Source organism: Pithys albifrons, chromosome 3 (genome assembly GCF_047495875.1).
Source record: "Pithys albifrons albifrons isolate INPA30051 chromosome 3, PitAlb_v1, whole genome shotgun sequence".
Taxonomy (NCBI): Eukaryota; Metazoa; Chordata; class Aves; order Passeriformes; family Thamnophilidae; genus Pithys; species Pithys albifrons.
Window position 1 is genome coordinate 5928224 of NC_092460.1, and position 18315 is coordinate 5946538.

Genomic DNA, 18315 nt, shown 5'->3' on the forward strand with positions numbered 1-18315 from the left:
TAGAATTATCGGTAATGGTCAGAGCCTTTACCATCTCCACCAACCCATTCAGTCCCTCTCCCATGGCGCCATCCACCAATCCATTCAGCCCAACTTTCACGGCGGCGCCCAACACAACAGATCTCTCAGTCGCTTGCCATCAGCTGGCTCATTTATCCCAAATGGAGCGAGCGGCATTACAGGCCAAAGATCTCACTAAATATGGCCTCTCGTCGGCATATGCAAGGAGAGTTATTGGCGCACTTTTATGAGCATTCACCTTTACACCAAATGACTTGAAAGACCTAGCAAGGACATTATTGAACAATATGAAGATCACAATGTTTTTAGACACTTGGTCCCAAATTACAATGGGAAATAACCTTAGTTTCCATATGGCTGAAAATAGTAAGCAGCTAGTGAAAGATGTGGCTAAAGAACTCACCCAAGCACTAGCAGTGTCTCTCCAGCCTAGCCAGGCGAAATGTTTCAGCTGTGGAGAACTTGGACACTTTAAAATCAACTGTCCTAAAGAGACAGCGACTAAAACCCCAGTACCCCCTGATATTTGTCCTAAATGTAAAAAGGGATGGCAAGATGGCTGCACCCATGGACTGGGAGCACCTGGATTAAGCTATCATACAAAGAGGGATGGTAATCTTGCTGCTCCTCTCGATGGTCACCGCGCCCCCGCCCAGGTTCCCTGCTTTGCCGTTCACTTTGGTCCTCTCCTGCAGGAATTGTTCGAGGTTGGCGGCGTCCATGATGCCGTCCTCGGCAGGGTGTGTGCAGTCCGGTGTGAACTTTAGCACCTGCTTCTTTTTCTTGCCACCTTTCGCCACGGGCTTCTTCTGCGCGGGCGCCATGTTGGCTCCGCGCGGGCCTGAATCCTGTTTGAAACGCACAAGTCTTCTGTTGAGAATTTTTTTCTGTATATGTTCATATTGTAACTGTTTTTTAATTATGTTTTGCAGATCTCTGAACAACGTATAATCATTGGCATGGGCCAGAAATGGGTGTACTAGGAATGCATTTAGGTCTGTGAGTGTGACTGCTTGAATGTGGTGGCCACCAGTGTGAATGAGATAGTGTGAAGTATAAATGTATCCCTGCACTTATTCTCACATTGTACAACTGCATTGAATGCTACCTCACGTTATGCTGCTATATATTTCTCATCCCTGTGTGAATGTTACGGTTTTCCTAGAGGCGCTCTCTGATGGCCACATGCATTTCACTGCACTTTACCCGTCTAAATTCAATTAGTAATTCTACATTTCCTTTATTCTCAACACTTCTTGAACATAATTTACCTCTGCCTAAATTAAGTATTTCTATCTCATTTTAATTGTGCTACAAACTGCTTTCTTCTCCACTAATTATAGAGAGAATAAACAGTAAGTTTGTAAGAGGTAGAATACTCTAGGACATCGTCTTTCAGCTACATTTACAAAGAACGCTAAAAAGAAATGGTAAATTTTACCAGTGCTTTTCGGCATTAATTAAGCAGAACATTTTTCCGCTATAAGTAATGTTTTAGTAACCACAGTGAAGTGGTAAAATAATGTCAGCCTTACACCACAGGAAATACTTATTCACTATAAGCCTTCGCAAGGAAGGGAAAGAAGGAATTCCCTTTTTATTCTAATTTCTCTTTTAGTTGACTATATTTTATGATGTCCTCCACTAAGTTACAACCAATAATTGGAAAGAACATTTACTTTACATGCATTTGACTTCTTTTTATTGATAGCCTTGGGTTGGAGTAAAGATTTAACAAAATGAAGTGTTAGCAAGTCAGAAGACAGTCTGTGAAAAGGTAGAAGAAAGTTTGTGTAAGGTAAGATAAGGATGGCCAGTACAAGTTGGAGAGAGGAGCAGAAGAAAGAATCTGAGAAGTCGAAAGAGAAAGAAAAAGAAGGGATACAGGTTTGATGAAAATGTTAATGATAAGAAGTGTTAAAAGGTTGTGAAAAGAAGAACATATCTGAAAAGTGACAGCTATCATTCGAGTTTCATTTACATGTATGGCCTTTTATCGGTACCTGAAGTGTTTCTTTACATATCGTTAATTTTCTTAATGTATAAGTTAATGCCTCATGTAATTTTATTTTAAACTTATTACTTTTTCATGTCTACAATGATTTTTAAACCCAGTTTCTCCCCCAGTTTATTCCAGTTAAAGACGTTGCTTAAAAGTTACTGTATTTTTCCTTGTATGTTTAAGTCTTTTCAAAGTTTTGAAGCTTTGCAGGCTCCTCGTGCCTACCCAGCATTAAAAGACAAAAAAGGAGGAGATGTTGGAGGAGACCTAGTGGATTAAATGGCAAAAGTATTACAAACGCTTGGTGGATGAAGACTCAGAGGTCCGGGAACCGGGGAAACCTCGGAAGAAGCTCGATGAGGACCATGGGGGCTTTAGGAGCTACTTGGACATTTCCCCAGTTTGATTGTTATATACCCTAAGATGCCTTCCCTTGTCTTTTTCCCTTAGTCATCCCTGTCCAGGTTTCTCCTTCCCACAAACCCTTAGGGCATTTTCCCGCCAAGCCTTCCCTGATTGGTCCCCAGTTGGTGCAGTGCACCATTTCCCTTATATGGTTATGTTCTCCCATTGGTTCTCCCCTTGTTCCTCCCCTTCATTTGCATGCCCACCAATCCGATGTTTCGCTCCTCCCTGTCTCCTCCCCTTACTCCGCCCATGTTCTAGAAAGTCCTATGCTCCCCTATATAAGTTCGGGCACCCCAATAAAGCTTGCTTCTCTTCGTGGACTCCTGACTCGTGTGGACCTCTTCCTTCGGGGAATCGTCGCCGGGTTGGGAGCGGGAGGAGCCGTCCCTGAGCTTCCAAGGAGCTGGTCCCTCGAGAGCAGATGCTATTGCTCTTCGAGCCCTTCTCCTGGGAGCGCCACCCATTCACCGTATCGGTGGCAATCAATCATTCACCGATAAGTCACCAAACTCAGTGACAGCAAGTATGCAAAGACTTAAATGGGCATCTTCAAAAAAAGGGGCACAGGATGAAAAGTAAAAACAATGGTTGGGGGATTTCACCCATATCTTCCAGCTGTCCTACTAATTCTGTTCCTTGCATCTTATACAATGCAATTCACATCTTAAAACCTCCTTTAGCTTTCTTTTAATTTGGCTCTTTTACTCTCAGTTCTGTCTTCTGCATTTATTGCCTCTCACTTTATTCATGTCAGGTAGGACTGCTTATTCAAAATAACACATTTTTAATATATGCATTAGTGCTGTTTTAGGAACAGAATAGTCTCTACTTGGTCAGATTAGTGTATCTCTCATTTAATTACAACTCGAAAGGTTAGAAAGTTTTATCATGCACGCATATTCTCTGGGAATTATCTGACTCTAAAATATAATTAATCATCCTCTGTCATGCTTTTATTATACCCACTGCTCTCTGGAGTCATTCTTTTATTTCATCTTCATTCATATTCCTCTGACCTTCCTCTTCACTCTGTTGCCACAGACCTCAGGTGAATTTTAGCCGACTGCTCAGAAATGAGTGGATATTGTTAAACCTATTTGTCAACCACATTATCAACTCACAAACAGGAGATCTCTGCATATGCTTAGCATTTTCCATATATAGCAACCCAACTATTAACATGGATGGCATCTGTCAATGTTGACTAAAATTAAATTTTGGAACTACTGTAAATAATAAAGCAGTCATATAAAGATTATTTCTCTGGAGCATAAGCTACCAGTAAACACGATTTGCATATTGTGCTTACAGCTGTTTCAACATGAACTGTTTGCTGTGGTTCATTAAAATGATTTGATTTGTCAGATTCCAGGATAGTTGCAAGTCTACATACACCAGCCTGGATGAATGTGGTGACAATTCAGGTGTTCAGAACTATGCACATGTGTACTGGGTTAGTGAGCTGAATTGAATAATAAACCATAAAAAGAGATCATTAATCACATATCTCTGATGAGAGAAAAGAAAGAGGGAGTACCTCTGAGAGACGTTTCTAAGAAACAAAGAGTACAAACAGAAAAGCAATGTCCCCTGTGAGAAGAAAACCTCTTTTATAGACCTACATCTCACTTCCATTCAACACACTGCAATCTTTGCTACTGACCTAGCAGAAGTTAAAGTGGGACTTGGGCATGAAACTTAAATTATACTTCCATATAATACTCTACTAACATTCATACATCTATAGGGGTTTTTTTGACTCTTACGGTAAATTCACACACATTTTTTTTTTCCTCTATCTATTTTCTTCCCCCATAATATCACATAAGTCTAGATTCGTCTCTCCTCCCTTTTCCTCCCTGTACTCACAGTCTCAGCAGAGCAGAACAGAGCAGGCAGAAATTTTATTTCAGATATGGAACTGTCTCTTCCCAAACAGAAAAATGGCAAGATGGCACAAAGAGTCAATTAAAAGGAATCCTGTGCTGGGAAGGCACATGAACACCAGGTAAGAGACTCACCAGAGCCACAGCACTTGTCCGTGTGGTTGGGGCTGCATTTTAGAGCTCAGCTACACCAGAGAAGAGCAACACAGGCAGCATCATTGACATCACTTAGAGTTTTGGGGCTAATTCATGTTTGTGGCAGACCCGCTGGGTGTGAGCCTGAGCCTGAGCCTGGTGGAGCTGTGAGCTCCATGCTGGACCCCAGGGGACTTCAGCTTCCCTACATCAGATGCCCCAGCACACTCAGTCCCAGGTCGTATGGGAAATTTAAAAGGCAAATATTGTGTGTAACTAGGACAGCAGCTGCTGCCCTCTTTTTGGATATCAAGCCTTCCTTCCTACCTCTTGCTCTCAGCCATCATAAGAGGACCTTAAGAGGTGTCCTTAGATGTGTATTGGTTATTTTCCCTTTTTCAGAGCATACAAGTTACAGAGAACAAACAAAGCAATAGATGTGACATCCACTTGAGCAGCTGCATCTGAAGCAAAAACATTCAATTTTTGCCTTGTCTCCCCATGCAACTCCTTGTTCTTCACAGTCCTGAAGTGTTTTTCAATATTATTAAAAGAGATAAGGATACTGGAGTGAGAGATAAGACTACCATAGTGTAGCACTAAACTTTTATAGTGTTTGGACATCATTGAAAGCGTCAGTGCAGCTTTTAGAGGTGTATTTTCCAACCAGGAGCCAACTTAGCTGGAAAAGACACGGCTGTGACTGAAGAGGTTCTGCAATAATCCTGATTAACCACTGCTAACCTGAGAGCTGTGATGGTTTGCAAACACACACCATTTGGCTCTTAAGTCTGTAGGCCAAAGGCAAAGAATAAGTTTCCACTGCTCACAGAATATTACAGGAATTTAAATTCTACATTTGCCATAATAATCAAAGGTTTATCAAAAATCCATATGGAATAGCTGTCATTGACTTCATGTCCAAGGAAAGTGTTCTGCAAAGTATTTTGCAGCAACAATGTGTCTCAGGAAGAACACATGTGCAAAATATTTCAGCAGGAAAAATTTTGATTCTAATTCCAGGTAGATAGATTTGCTTCCTGGAAAGGCTGTACCCTCTCAAAAAGCCTTCTAAGGAAATATAAGGCTTCAAGAACGCTGGAATGGGGAGAACAAGAAAGAAAAAATAGCTTCTTCAGTCTCCCAGCTTGAGAAGGGAATTGGTTTGGATTAAAATACATACACTATTTCAACAACAAACCTTCTGCATTTAGCATAGGCACAATCAAAAATGCTTCATTGAACCTAAAAAACTCAAGTATTTTATTATGGTTTTGGTTTATTTAACTCCTGAACAAAGCAGTGCTTCAATTTTAGTATGCAGAGCTTTTTTTTTCTTTTTTGAAACTAAAAATGCTGATTTGAAGCAAAAAGTTCAGAAGTTGGATCATTAAAGCGCTGAAATGAAACATTTTGGCATTTCCCATGAACTGGTTTTGAGTTCTCGCTTGTTCCTGTATTTTTCATCAGGAGCTATTTATAAGATTTGACCCAAATTCTTTTCTCCCCAGCTAGTTCCTATTTTTCAACTAATCTATTAGTTGTCCAGTAAAGGAGTGGCCAAGACCTGAAGGCAGCATCAGTTCAGTCATCTCAAGAAAGCAGTAAAAAGCCTCTTAACACCTCAAAAAGGTAGAGAAATGGAAAAACTTTCCTTATTGCCCTTCTATTTTTCAAACTATTTCCTAAGAAGGGACCCCCAGAATAAGCAAACTGTGTCTCCAAAATGCAGCTTCTCTATTTGATGCCGTGTTGCCCCGTGCCTGCCCACAGGGACAGTTTTTATGCCTCGTGCACGTGCTGAAGCCCAACTGTCTGTTGTGAAATCCCATTAATGCTCCAGCTCTGCCCTCCTGCAGGCCATGATGGTGGGATTTGGAGCTGTGAAGCCTCCTTTGCAGCACGGGTAACTAATTCCCATGAATTTTTGTGTGTTGAAACAGCAACTTCTCATGGACTGGGTGAGGAGTTGGGTGGGAATGACCATATTGCAATGGCAAAAGATATAGAGGTGTGTGATGTGAGAGTCATTTGAGTTTTCTCCCAGCAGATATGTCAACTGAACCAGATATTCCAGGTGCAATCTGGATTTTGGTCAGGAGCTGTGAACAAGCTGCAGAGCAGCTACTGGGGCACCTTCACTCAGGTTTTGTATTATTTTCTATCCCTACCATTTTCCCATACTTGTGTTGTTTTCTGGTTCTCAATTCAAAGCAATTTATTGGAGCCAAATTCTTGCCTGGATGCTGACACCAAATAACACGCAGAAGTCTCCACAAAGGCTACTTATGGGTAAGTCCAAAAGTAGCAGAAAGAGGGTCTTTTATTATAGCAAGCAGAAAGGTTTTGATACAGTTCAAATTACATAACCACATTTTCTTCCAGAAGAAGAAAGACAGACCTTATTGAAGTCAAAATCAAAACTCCCATTTACTTAAAAGGGGCAAAAAGTTAAAAATCTAAAACTTTTGTAGCTTTAAAAGGTGAATCTTAAGAGAGTTGGCCATCCCATTCATTTACTGGATCTGTCTGAAGATTCTGGCCTGAGTAGCCTTTTTTAACTTCCAATTTTTTTTGAGAAGATTGAAGAAAAGAAACTACTTGAAAAGAGAAAAAGCAAGTGGATGATTTTTTAATTCTCCAGGGGAACAAAGAAAAAGTGACCTTAGTTTTAGGTGCAAGTTATGAAAAATCTTTGTAATTTGGACTCAGTTCTTCCTCTTTCATTAACAAAGACTGGTCTGTGCCAGATTACTAATGATGGAATTGAGGTGGCTGTGACACACAATCCCCACCAAACAAGACCCTGAGGTGGTTTTTAGAGTCACACAGTGAATGTATCCCATTCTCAGCCAAGTCCATCGCAGTGAGCAGGGCTGCAGGACAACATGCACAGGACCTTGATAGAGCAATAACCGCTGCAGACAGACAGCCACAAATTGTAGGTATTTGAAACTCTATCACAAATCAGCCTGGTAACAGCACATGAAGAGGCCTGCAGTGACCTCAGCACCATTGTGCACACTCTTATCTGCTAAATTGCTTTGTGGTAACCTCACGTCATGTCCTTGACCACACTTTCAAAAGTGTTTGTCTCTTGCTTTCCAAAGAGCTGACAGTCCCTGTTTGGGGCTTCTGCGCATCAGAAGGACTTTTTTTTATTATCATTTTTAATTCATTTATCACATGAATAGCTACAGCTTTAATTAGTCAGTGGGTAGTTGGCAAATTAAAGAATTATGAATGGCAGTGCATGAAATGGGAGAGTTTCAAAGGCTAAGAAGACATCCTGTGAAAAAGAAAAACCCTCGGTTTTTCAAAAAGGACGAATTTAAAGAAAGAGTAGAAAACCTCAACACAAACATTTGTTTGTCATTTGCACACAGGTGATTTACAATAATTATAGGACAGATGCTGACTTTTAAAAAACACACTGAATACTCCTGCATGAAACAGATAAGACATTGGAGTGGATTAACTGGAGGACCTAGGGCTGCAACATCCCACTCCTGGGTCTGGTGCACACCTCTTCATGGCAGGTGCTATTCCCTGCCCCCTTGAATGCTCTTGTTTCAACTGGAAGGAAAATGGGCAGGTGAGTGTGATCCCACCACATGCCAGAGTGGTCTGAGCAAGAGGGGGAAATGCACCTCTCCTACAACTTGGAGCTGGTGCTGATGGGGAGCAACCCATGTTGGAGCCCCAACTACTCAGCAAATGAGGAAAAGGGTTCACATGGGCTAACTCAGGTGTTATTTATGCTTCCCTGAAACTTCCTTAGGGAACATCTTTCAGTTGTTCTTGGAAATCCCCAGGGAAAATCCACTATCCAAATGCATAATGTGATGATGGTCTTTCTCAGTCCTTCCTCTCCTTTCCAAGTCTCTGTCCTCATCTCTCTACAGTTTTCTTGGAGGGAAATAATTGACTGGAGCATTTGTCTCTAGCCTTTCTCCCCTTCTGTTTGCATGTTCTACTACATCCTGCCTTTCCTATTTAAACAGCAAAGTTTCTGAAGCAAAGATGTTCTCCTCTTCTGTCCGTACTGTCTCAAACCACGGTGTCCCATCAATGCTCAGTCTGTTGGCACAGCAATAATAGACTTGACAATCATTATTGGTCCATGCTATTAAAGTTACATCAGAGACATAAATGTGCAAAAACATCAAGCTGCTGGGACAAATATCTGAAAATTTCTTGGCAGATGTCATGTGTGTGTCAGAAGCTGAGGTAAGGAGCTAAACAAGTACAAATCTGTTTACAAAATACATGAAAATGCTCATAAAGGATGGCATTAGTTGGCACAGCACAAAATGGAGGTGTCATGGTGCTAGACACTTACTTCACCTATGCCTGTTTTACATCAGGGGTCATACTCCATTACCTTTTGCTCCAAGCTTCAAGTCAAATTTGATTAGGGACTAATCTGATTCCCCATAATGAGAATACTATTTAGGATGCACGCTTTAAATGTGGCTTTTAGTCCACAGTTTGTTAGGTTAATGAATTTAACAATTGAGATGATTTGTATTTCCACGGATGATTTGGCATGGAAGGCATTTGTAAAATGTGCAAAACTGGCTAAAAATGGCATTTCAAGAAACACAAGTGAGTAATTACAGCTGATGCTACAAGTTGCATTTGTCCTTCAGTGACACAAAGGTAGCTAATATTTTTCGGATGCTTTTAAAAGTACCATTAGAAATTATGAAAGGAGGAAGAATTTCTTGGAAAGATACAATGCAAGAAAAATATTATAAACTTTTGAGCAGATCCATTAAAGTACTTTGGTGCTCCAACTCCTACACTTACACAGTATGTTCAAATGAGTATTAAACATACCATGATTGGAGCACCTGAAATCAGTAATTTTGTCCATCGTGGGTCAGATGTCAGACTTAACCCCCACTTGCCAAATGCCCTGCTCCCAGCTCCCTTCTGTGGGAAGTTCTCATGCAGGGCCCTCTCTGAACACATGTATCCACAGCCTTTCTTTCAGCACATGGGCTCCAATCAGTCCTTTAGCTTTTAAAGCTACAAAGCTAAAGCTGTTGGTGCTGGAGCTTTCCTTTTTACTGCGCAGAAATTTTGTAGCTGAAGTATTCAAGTAGCAAAGCAGAAGCCCAGGTGTCCTCTGCTGAGCAGCCTGGTCACTAAACCACAGGCAGAGCACAGTGCTGCTGGGGAGTGGAGATGGAAAGAAAGCTGATAACCACGTCTGGAAAGGTAGAAGCCCTGGATTTTGGACCCTGCTTCCAGAAGTACTGGCACATTTTATCCAGTCACTTGGGGCATGCTCTTAAACCAAAGCATTTAGATACCCACAGAGTGAGTAGCTGGATGAGCTTTCTGAGTTGCAATTTCAAACACAGGACCTGAATTTTGCCCAAGCCTTACACTGATGCTCAAACTCTGTATTGGATTTGTCTTCCTCATTCCTACTCCAGGACCTGAGAGCCAATTGCTTGTCACAAGCACTGAAGCAGAGTGGTGGAAAGGCAAAGAAACTTGAGTAGCACAACAAATCAATAATGACTTTTCTTATATTACAAGTTTGTTGCAGCACAAAGCTCTGCAATCAGATGCTGCACACATTATTGCTCTTTTTAAAATGTGGAGGCATGGGAACTCTATTGGTGAACAGAGCAATGGGAGATTTCATGCCAAACCAGCTATTCTAGAGGAAACAAAGTTGTATATCCCAGAGCACCACCAGGCTCTTCTTGAAAGTGTCAATGGCAGCTGAACAATGCCCTTACAACAACAAAAAACCCCCATCATCTACCATGGTTTTTCTGCTGTGTTTTCTTAGAACTCTAGTCCAAAGTCCATCTTGCTGCCAGCATGTCACAAGTTCTTGTGCTTCCCACAGTAGCTACAGGGGAACATGAGGTTTGTTGAAACTAAAACCTATAGGAGAAGTGGTGATGTCTCCAGACAGAAAGGGTGACAAGTCCATAAAAACCCAGAGGGGGAACAACTTCTTGGTGAAGAGATGCCAACTGATGCCTGCAGGAGCTGCAAAAGGTGATGAGACACTTCTCACAGAACATGCCAAGTTGGAAGGGACCCTCAGGGATCATCAAGATAAACAGTCACAACACAGCATATGCCACCCATGGCAACCTGCCTTCATTGAAACCCATTTACCTTTACAGCAGTTTAAATGTAATTTACAATTACACAAGATGTCAGGTCACACCTCTCTGAGGTTTTGTGCTGCTCTGAGTGCCCTGCTCTGCAAAGTTAAGAGGAGCTGTCCCCCTGGCCACCGCTCCAGGGTGCAACCTGGACTTGTTGGGTCCATGTGGAAATACAGATAGAAGACTTCAAAGGGCTTTCAAGTTCTGTCCCACAGACCCCACAAAAACTCAAAATTATCCTGCTCTGAACCATGGTTGTGTCATCCTCTTTAAGGCAGGAGTACCATTCACTGCCCACTTTGCTCTCCTGCTGAACAACCTCTCCCTGTTCAGCGCTCAGGGAGTATCACAGGATTTCTCAGGGCACACACTGCAGTGACTACATTTCCCAGCTAATGAGCATCCGAGAGAAGGCTGTACCAGGAAGAGAAAAAACACCAGCAATACTTTTAGCTAAATATCAGTCATTTTATCAGTCTTCCTTCAGCTTATTCCAACCTGATGTGAACATAAAACCACATAAGGTCCATGCTGTAACTTACTGAGCTATGAGTAGCAGACATGATCTGGGGCCTATCGTGTCTCTCCAACTGACAAGCCAGGATCTGTGATTTCTGAAACACCAGCTCAAGCACCTGTCAACCCAACAGATATTTCATAAAAGTACATTTATTACAGGGTACATCCTAACTGACACAAACTTACTCAGCTGATTTTTGCCAGCTGAGGATATTGCCTTGGAATGATGACAGCAAGGCAGGCTGGAGGAACATAACGAGAAACAAACAGTTGGTGTAAGTTCTGCTGTTATCTGGACGTGCCTCAATTGAGTTTAATGGTGATTGTTTACAGCACAGAGTGCAATACCAGTCATAAAGTGGGAGAGCAAGTGAGCAGATGACAGGGAGAGAAAGGGATATGTATTTCCCTCTCCCACAGTATGTCACAGAAACCACTGTTAATTCTCCAAACTTCTTTCCTTTGAGATGGCTCCTTTCATAGATCTGATGATACCAAGATACTTTCTAGTCCAGCATTTATAGAAATAAGCTGTCAAGACTCTACCAATATTAGCATTTAGAAGAATGTCTCTGTCTGGTTGAGTTAGCTTTGGACACACACTTTCTGTTGAAAAAGCTCATGAGAGAATCTTCAACCAAAAATAATCATTGCAGTGAGCACAATGCAGAAAGCAAGTCCTGTTGATTGCTGGATGCTGACCAATGCATTAGCAATCCCAACAACTATGTGTTTTACTTGGATATTTAAACATACCTATTGCTCATATCCTCTGCATGGTTTGCTTAACACCGACCTTTTGATTTCAGCTACGTGTAATAACCAGTTGTAATTTGCCAAAGGTATCAACAGTAACAAGTAACAACTGCACTTAGGCTTAGCTCCCATATTGCCACAACAACATAACCATATTAGCATCTGATGGCAGGGAAGATTTCAAGTCCCAGCACAGTGAGATAAATGTGACTAAATGTTAGACTACTGTGAAAGATTCAACAAAACATAATTACCATGATTATAGGCTATAAAAAGTAACATTACAGAAGAGCTCAGTTAATACAAAGGAGAGGAGGAACAAAAAATAGATTTCTGTCTAGAGGTCCCTTTTCCACAATTACAGAACATTTCAGCAGTCGATACAAAAAGCCAGGTGGCTGTATCCAGAGAAGCAGAGAGAATTGGTTTGTCATTAAACCAGTGGTATCTGCTCACTTCCCTCCCTCCACCTGCTTCTACAGTTTTATTCTGAGAGTTATTTTGATGGGCCGTGACCAACCTGTCACCCCACAAAGACATTAAGGCAACACATCTTTCACATAGGGAGTGTAACACAACCCACAGTTACATATAGAGGCAAAGAGATTTCAAAAGGGTCCAAAGCAAACACAGAAGCAGTGGGAAAACCACATGAATATAAAGTTTCTGCTCTACAATATATAGAAATATTCCTTCTTATGGGAGGCACAGAGATAATTTCCACTGGATTTTCTGTAACTAGACCATTGAACTGGTCCCTGCACACATCACATACAATACACTATGCAGACCAGTAACTTGCAGGTCTGTATTCAGTGCCACTTGGGATACTGTTCATCCCAGAACACGCAGGTCTAAGTCTGTTACTTGAGTGAGTATCTACTCTTCCTCTCCACACTGTAATCTACATCAGGTCTGTATTTCAGCTTTTGGCTTACTTAAAAATGAGTTTTGGGGATTTGGCATGGGGAATGTTTATCAAAATCTCAAAGGCTGCCAGCCATTCTCCTTTTACACTGCATTAATATTTTCTATATCTCTTTGGTGGAAAAGTAAGCATACAAAGGAATTTCTTACTAGCAATGCAGTGTGTTAAAATTATTTTAATGACACATACAGTCACAATGCCTTTTTTTTTTTATTACTCAGGCATTCTTATCAATCACCTTTTTCCTCATTGCTACATCCCTGAGTTGGAGCAGCTCAGACTCTGTTTTGGACAGAAGTAAAAGCATGACCCAGAAATTCCTTAGAAAGAAATAAATGATTGTTAAAATAATTTAAAGTTTTAACTAATGATTCTCTTGAATAACTTACACACTCAGGTCACTATATTCTTGCTCTGGGTAGCTTGTTACTTTTCTGCTGTTGGGAGACAGTTCTTAGTTAGATCAATAATGCTCTACCCCACCATTTTGAGAAACTGAAGCATGAAAAAAAAGTTTTGAAAAACACTTTGAACCCTCTTTTGTGCTTCAGAGAATTCAAAGTTGTTTGTGTGCTGTAAGAACATAGATCTGTTATGCCATTCAGTGGCTGAATGAAAGCAGTTTGAATTCAGGGGTGATGATTAAATGAATGCATGCAAAGCATGTGGTATTGTTGAAGGGAGAAGATTGAGTCTGTTTTCTGTACCAGGAGAGGCAGAGAAGGATGGAGTACATCTAAGGTACAGATAGGACATGTGAGTTCATTTGAACCTCTGCTCTTGCTGGAGCTTTGATGGAGTGAGGTACAGAGTGATGCTCTCAGAAGTGCTTGCTGCATCTTTAGCCATCTAAATGATGTAGGGAATTTTAGTCATCATCATCAAAATATCACATTGTATTTACATGCACTGAAGGCAACATTCCCATTAAATTCATGCCAGGTATTGAACAAAAGAGAAAAGTAGAAATGAAACCAGCATTTACTATCTTTGCCTACAGTAGGTTCTCTGAGGGGTATTTACACAGCATGAAGAATGTCCCCAAACCAGCCTCATTAATGGTCTCCCACCTCCTCTGTCTGCAATTTAAGGAAAGACTTCAATCATGACACAATCACAAAGTGCTAAGAAACAGAAAGACAGAAGTTGTTCAGCAACCCACAGCATTTTCATTAATAGCCCTGGGAGCAATGCACATTCCTGCTGCAGCACTTCAGGCAGACACGTGTATTGATCTCTGCAAGCTGCCTCCTTCAGAGAGGCTGCACAGCAGTCCTGGGAGCATCTGCTGCATGTCCTCATCTCTTCTGTAAATAACTGCACTCCTAAGAGCAGAACATCCTGTTTTTACCCTCTTCCACCTTCAGACCCATCCAGAATTCGCTTTTTGTGTCTGTGCTGAAAATCGAGTTACAGCAGCTTCCATATCACCTTCCCACTCTTCCTTCCAAACTGGCAAGCCATCAGAACCTCTTTTTAATTCTCCTCTTTTTTCCCCCCTAAATTATAGTCAGCAGCAGGAAAAGAAGAGAGATGGCAATGGGTGCGGGGCAGGGGGCCAGTTTTGGTGGACTCTGGAGTAGCTGAGCTCAGCAGTGCCATCACCCCACCCTCGGTGTGGGGAACCAGTTGCTGCTGAGCCACCAAGAAACCCTGGTGGGCTTATAAAGTAGGAACAGGGTGTTGAACAGCAGCCAGGACTTGGGTCCTTCTGCTGTTCTTCAGGTGCTGTCTGCCCACATTGTGGCTCTGCAACCTTTCCTTAGGAATAATTATATGCTGATTTACAAGCCAGCCATAGGCAATGGGACAGGGACCAGAGGGAATCTTTTGTATGTACAGAAGCACTTGAACTTCAGCTTTGCTTAGGATCACTTTACAATATTTGCCAATCACTAAACATGACTAATGATCAAATCAGACATAAATGTTTCCTGGTGAAAGTGATAAAAATCAATTAAAAAAGTCTTTACAGTCATTCCAATTATTTTCCAAACTCAGTTCATAGGTGACAAATTAATACTTTAGCATATTGGGGGAGTGTGTGTGTCCCTTATTTAAACAGCAATATAGATATCAATTAAAGGACAAATTAGTTATATCTTTTGACTTATGTCCAAGGAAGAGAATTACTACAGTATAAAGGAGTTTTTAACTAGTGGGTAGTTTGGCAATTAGGGAGCTGTCAGAGCTTGTTATATTATCTTGCAGCAGTTGGTGTTCAAAATACTTCTTGCCACTCATGATCTGAGTGGGAGGTTGTTAATATGCAGCCAGAGTCTACCAGAGTTCAAAGGGTAGAATTTAATTACAATACTGTAAATTCTTAATTTTCAATTACTATGACACTAGGGATCTGTCCTTGAGAAAGGGCAGATAAAAGACATTTTGGCATTTACAAATGTATGAATAAATAGGAAGGCAAAGAGAAATAGTATTTGCAGGATTGTTACATTTGCAAGTTCACGACTGCTTTTTTAATTTGTTTTTGCTGTAGTAGATTGCAAAACAGTTTTCCCGTGTCAACAGTTACAATGCATCATTTGCAGATATTATCTCACTCCAGGCAGCAGTTTCAAGGCCATCAGAAATAATACTTTGATCTGCAGTGTGCTGTAAACCCCCCCACAGCTGATGGCCACAAGAGTTACGTACAGCAAATAACTACTTACTCTAGGAGAAACCCTTATTTAGAATCAAACACTGAGCTACCTTGCAGGTCTCCTTTGTTGCTGAAATCACAAAACCACCTTGGCCAGTGTTATGCAAATATTTGACCGTAAGCTTTTCTGTGCCTTCCAGTTTTATCACCACTCACCAGTGACCTCACCAACAAACCCAGCACTACAGAAACAATCTGGCTTCCCCACCACCCAGGCTCCACCTGGAGGCTATGGACCATGTTGGGAATGATGGATCCAAGTATCCTGCTTCCTACCTGGTGCTCTCCTACTAACTGCAATTAACTCTGTGGACCCAATCCCAGCACATGCAAAGACTTTTGTATGAAAGACTATACATTCATTAGAAGGGGTACAAGGGATAATCCTGAAATCAACATTAATGAAGAAAGCAGAAAAGTAGAGGAAGAAAGACTGCCTGGATAAAACAATTAAGTTTAAAAGTACTGTAGCAGTACTTCAGTCCTGTTTAAGGGGGAGGACACTGAACCTGTAACCTCTCACACGAGAGCATCGTCCTTGTGCCACCCTTAATGGCACCGCCTGTCACACATGACCTACACAAGTACTTTTTTGTCAGCCTCTGCCATTTTCCAGAAGTGCCAACATGACTGTTGGCTCCAGAGCAGTGCAGCTCAGTACAGACAGGTGCACACAGACCCCATGGTGCCTGTGGTGGGGTGACAAGCAGCGCTGCCTGCCCTCATCCTCATGTACAGTGAGGTGCTCGCTCACCACCTCTGCCTGGAGCAGGGAGGCTTCTGCTTCTCCTGTCTGAGGAGTTATCAGAGGTTCTGAAACAACCCTGGGAGGAAGGATAACAAGCAAATCCCTCACATAAAAGGGAAATAGGAAACACTCCATGACCCTGGGCCATGGCTTTTATCACTGTGAGTACCAGTGACTTGCATTTCAGACTCTCAGTCAAGTCACTGCAGTGTAAGTGGTCACACCGGGCTGGCACCGACTACCCAACTGTGCTCCCTGCCTGCAGAGTGTGAGCTGATGCAGCTCCCCTCAGACTTCAGGGAAACTCCTTTTAGGAGGTGATTGTTACCTTGAGTCACCACAAAGGCTGCAGTTACAGGGGTCCAGGTATGGGGTGTTTTATTACTACACTTCACAAATTTACTGGGCAGCCTTCAGGAGATGCTTCAGCCACTGGTTCATGTTCCAGTGTGAAAACCACGGTTCACCTGCAGAACCCATCCTTCCAGATCTGCTGCAGGTATGCACTCCTCATATTCATGCAGTTCTGAATACCAGAGCTGGTGGTTTGACAGCTCCATGTAAACCCGAGCAAGATCAAACTCACAGAAAACTCCATGTTCCTCTCCAAAACTGCAGTGATTTTGTTTTATGATGGTCTTTCAGCCACCTTTCACAACCACTATCTGAGGGACTGCAGCAAAAATCATATTTGTCGGTGTTTTCCACCAAACCTACAAAATGAGAATGAATGCTCCAAGACCTAATACCTAAAGAAATCTTTTATTCAACCTGAATAAATAACTGTAATTGAATCCTGTGTAACAGACTGTCATTGGTGGGATAAAGAATAAATAATCGTAACCAAAAGTTTACGTAGCGTAAGACGCCACAGTGGGAAACTGTGCTATTATTTTTTCTGTTGTCTTTTAAAAACATTTATTATTTATATAAAAGCATCGGGCGGCACCTTTAAAGTTATTTAGCATGAAAGTCCAATAAAAAGCTCCTTAGGTTTTAACGGCTTGATACAAGAGCTCTCACAGTGTGTATAGTTAGCCAGCTCATATTCAGTAGTGTAGGGAGCAAAAGCACAATACTCAGTGCTCTCTGTCAAATCAAGAAAAAGTCATTTCACCACTTACAGTGATTTACATGCATAGCAAGTCGGTCCAAAATGCAGGTGCTTTATCCAAGAACAGAGAGGAAGCACAAAAGGTCAGAAACATCATCACAAGCACTTAATACAAAGCAGTTTCATTAGGTTTCCACAGATACGTGATGCTGAAGGAAATCCCAACTGAAGCCTGTCCTTCAAGTAACACACATGTAGCACTATCCTAATTTGCTCAGTTATTCAGCAGCGGGGATCATGTCAGCTTGTTAATTAGGCAATTAGCGTCTGAGACAGCAACACAAAGAAGCAGGAAAACAACCTATTTTCAAGGTGTAGGTGCAAAAAAAAAAAGTTATCTAGGGCTCTGACTAGTTCTTTGTTTAGTTTGGGGTTTGTTTTTCTTTTCCAGAATGAAACATAAAACCAAGGCAAAACCTGTAGTCTCAGGTCCCAGTGTATAACCCCTCACTCCAAGTCAGTGGGAGTCTGTAGATACAGCCGTGGGCAGATTGTGTCTCTGTGCCTGTGATTAGTGATTTGAGGAGATAAGAGGAAGAAAGAAAAGAAAAACTGAAACAAAACTTCCTTGATGTAGGACAGTTGCTTTTTCATGCTCTGGGCAAATCTGTACCAGGGCTCTAACTTTTGACATGAACCAGCTTCGAAAAGACACACAGTAAAAAGAAATCACGATTACATCAGCACGCATGGTGTGGGCAAGTGTACCTTGCATTATTTGCTGTACTATCAGTCAAGATTGCTGGCAACAGCACCACCAAAAGCCCAGCCATTATCCCTGTTCTAACATGTGCATTGGTGCAAGACCTGCATCTCCCAGAGGTCAGGGAGGGGACATACTGTGACATTCTGCAGTGACAAACTGCAGACCTGCCAAAAACTGCACTGGGACATGGGGACAAATGGCATCCCAACGCTGCAGGCTGTATGAACAATGTCCCTGGCAGTGCCATGCATGCACCAACTTGCTTCACAGCCAGTGGCAGCCAATGG

General features: G+C 41.8%; 1 protein-coding gene and 1 pseudogene across 2 annotated transcripts in view; both read right to left on the bottom strand.

The window, feature by feature from the left end:
* TAFA1 (TAFA chemokine like family member 1) overlaps nt 1-18315 on the bottom strand; it is a 228840-nt gene that overhangs the window by 84818 nt on the left and 125707 nt on the right. The window lies entirely within an intron of this gene.
* On the bottom strand, nt 599-854 carry LOC139669243 (large ribosomal subunit protein eL22 pseudogene; annotated as a pseudogene).